Consider the following 3,623-nt stretch of genomic DNA (forward strand, 5'->3'; position numbering starts at 1 on the left):
CGCTCAATAGCTTGAGTGTTAACAGCCATATTCAGTTCCATACGCTGCAAAACACTCATTATACCCTCAAAATCAGCAATAGGGGGAGGGGGTTGTGAAGAAGAAGAGGGGATGGAAGGGGCGGGTTCACGCCTACGGTATATCTATGGAGGCTCAGGGACTGGACCAGTCTCAGGAGGGTGTGCCTTATCGCCAACAGGGAGGAGATAGATAGGTGGTTCAACATTCTCGGAAAAGTCATCTCCTATGGGTAGTTGGACCAATTTAGGATTAGGGAAGAGTATAGATTGCCGATTGACAATCATCCACCTATATTGCTTACCGCTGGGGTCAAAGTACAGGGCGCAAAGAAAGTGATCAAGGTCAAGGTAAGTGGCACCCGGAACAACATTCTTCTGATTCTCAACATAACCAAAGTGACACGCAATATTGGTGACTAATCCCCTAATAACAATAGGCACAGAGGAGCAGACACTGCCGTCCTCCTCAAAGGTGGGGTAAGTCGTGGAGATTTTATGCAAATGATGCATAAAAGCATATGCAAGGTCGAACTGCGTGTGCATGGTAGCAGGCCATAAGTAAGTGCCAAGAGCGCTTAGCTCCTCAGTCCTGGCGGTGTTGGGTTCCCACCTCCCAAAAATCGTACTGCCAAAAAATTTTAAGAGGAAGCGAATACTTGGATTATGGACAGACTTAATTTGCAGGTTTTGGCAGTTGGGTGGTCTAACACCAGTTAAAGCTTGCCAAAGGAGGCCCAACAACAAGGTGGCGGGTTTCTTCCTATCCCCCCTAACAGTCATGCCAAACAAGTGGGCAAATTGTCGAATGGTCAATTTCCGATCCACATTAGCAATCCTAAAATACATGACAGGATCATATTGGGAATGATTACGAATGTCAAGGGAACTGAGAAATTCAAGGGTGATATCAGCATAAGTTCCATGGTACTTTGTAAAAAATTGCTCTATACCAACCCCAGCGAACAAGGTGCGGGTGATTTGAGTGATACCCAGACGATGTTTGAGTTTTTGAAAACGTACCTTTTGATCTTCATCCTTGAAAATTATATGGGGGAATGTAGGATCTACCTCAACTGCAGGAGTATTAGTCCCACGTGCACCACGTCGGGCCATCATTGAAGATGATGATAAACCTGCAAAACAGAGAGCAATGGTGGACAAAGTGAGAAGTTTTTGTCAAGACGAAAAGCTCATCAAGCTCAATAAGTTGAAGGAGTCTCTGCACACCCACCGTTTGAGAATCGAAATTAAGGCTCTTAATAGCCCAAAATGCGCGGTGCTCTAACTCAACAGGAAGATGACATGCTTTCCCATAAACAAGATGATAAGGGGTGGTACCTATAGGGGTCTTGAATGCTGTTCTGTAAGCCCATAATGCATCATCAAGTTTAGCAGCCCAATCTTTTTGCGTTCTCGCAACCGTCTTCTCTAAGATAGTTTTGATCTCACGATTGGAGATCTCCACTTGGCCACAATGATGTACACCATATTTCTTAAGCATAGCTTCAAATTTATTCTCCAGAAAATGCTTACCTCCATCACTAATCAAAACCCGTGGGATGCCAAAACGAGGAAAAATAGTTTTCTTGAAGAATCTATAAACCACACGAGCATCATTGGTGGGAGAAGCAATAGCCTCCACCCATTTGGAGACATAGTCCACAACCACCAAAATGTACTTGTTCCCATAAGAAGAAGGGAACGGACCCATGAAATCTACACCCTACACATCAAATATGTCCACTTCAAGTATAGTGTTGAATAAAGTAGGCCAATAAAAACCACATTGAAGAATTTTCGCTGCAGTTTTATTAGTACTAGCATGGCCTCCACAAGGTAAATCATGGCAATGAGATATAATAGGGGATACCTCATTTCCAGGAATACATCTTCTAATCACCCCATCTGCACAAGACTTGTAAAGGAAGGGATCATCCCAAAAGTACCTCCTCACATCCTTAAAGAATTTCTTATTTTGTTGAGACGAATAACCATGAGGAATAGTGTCACTAACCAAATAGTTGGCTATATCAGCTTATCATGGGATCTTTGCAGTGGCTAGAGCTAGGAGTTGCTCATCAGGAAAAGCATCATCAATTGGAAGAGCCGCATCACCCTCAACATCCACAATAATTCGAGAAAGGTGATCTGCAACAACATTCTCAGCGCCTTTCTTGTCTCGAATCTCCAAGTCAAACTCTTGTAACAACAAGATCCACCGAATCAAGCGGGGCTTAGCATCTTTCTTGCTCATCAAATACTTAAGAGCCGCATGATCAGTGTGATCTATCACCTTCGACCCAACCAAATAAGATCGAAATTTCTCCATCGCATATACCACTGTCCACTGCTAACAATTCCTTCTCAGTTGTGGCATAGTTCATTTGGGTCGGATTAAGAGTTTTTCTTGTATAGTAGATGACATGAAGTTTGACATCCTCCCTCTGACCCAAGACTGCTCCCACTGCATAGTCACTAGCATCGCACATAATCTCAAAAGGGAGATTCCAGTTAGGCGATTGAATTATAGGACCAGAAATAAGAGCTGCTTTTAACATGTGAAAAGCCTCAGTACAAGCATCAAAAAGGGGACATCTTTGCCTAAAAGCTCCGTTAGAGGTCGAGCAATTTTCGAAAAATCTTTTATAAAGCAGTGGTAAAATCCCGCATGACCAAGAAAACTCCTTACTCCTTTGATAGAGTTAGGAGGTGGTAAACGCTCAATGACCTCTATCTTTGCTTTGTCGACTTTAATGCCCCGATGAGAGTTAGGAGGTTGGTTATTTTTGTAAGAGAAATTTGGGTGATTCTTCCAACCTGGGTTATATGTGTTTGAGTATGGGTTATTTAGTGGTCTTGTGTTTGTGTTTAGGAGGGCATTGTCTTGCTCAGTTCCCGCTCCCATGGTATTATATTGACACTCATTAAATGATTGACCTTGCACTTCACAAATCTCACAAACAGGTGCTATTGATCCGCTACTTAACTGATCAACTTTAGCTGCCAAAACTTGCACAATGTTAGTTAAAGTAGCAATAGCATCAACCTCATACTTACCTCCCTTTTTAGGGGCTCCACGAGACACACTCCAGTCATTCAAGTAATTGTTGGTAGCCATATCATCCAACAATGTCTTCGCAGCTTATGGAGTTTTAGCCATGAAAGTACCGCCAGATATGGCATCAATAGAACTTCGAACTTCATGCTTCAGACCATTGTAAAATGTCTGAATCAATAGTCACTCAGGAATGCCATGGTGTGGACACTACCTTTGCAAAGCCTTGTATCTCTGCCATGCTTCATAGAGAGACTCCAATTCATGTTGTTGAAAACCAGATATCTCATTTCTGAACTTGGAAGTTCTCATAGGAGGGAAGAACTTGTACAGAAAAGCCTTTTTCAGTTCTGGCCATGTGGCAATCTTCCTCACTTCTTCTTTAAACCATTCCTTTTCTTCGTCCCTGAGAGAAAAAGGAAAAGCACAATACCGAATTAAATCATCAGAAACGTTTGTTAAGTTCAAAGTATTGCATTTTTCTAAGAAGTTAGCCAAATAATCAGTAGGGCTCTCTTTGGGTGTTTCCGCATATGATGAATCCTGTG

The 3,623-nt window shown here is 42.4% G+C and overlaps 1 non-coding gene across 1 annotated transcript; it reads left to right on the forward strand.

Annotated features, from left to right (window-relative positions):
• Window positions 1-3,268: 3,268 nt before the first annotated feature.
• LOC125499156 (small nucleolar RNA R71) lies at window positions 3,269-3,375 on the forward strand. The gene has a single exon (XR_007275874.1). It is a non-coding gene; the product is annotated as a small nucleolar RNA R71 (small nucleolar RNA).
• The last annotated feature ends 248 nt before the right edge of the window (window positions 3,376-3,623 follow it).

Source organism: Beta vulgaris, chromosome 6, assembly GCF_026745355.1.
Source record: "Beta vulgaris subsp. vulgaris cultivar EL10 chromosome 6, EL10.2, whole genome shotgun sequence".
Lineage (NCBI taxonomy): Eukaryota > Viridiplantae > Streptophyta > Magnoliopsida > Caryophyllales > Amaranthaceae > Beta > Beta vulgaris.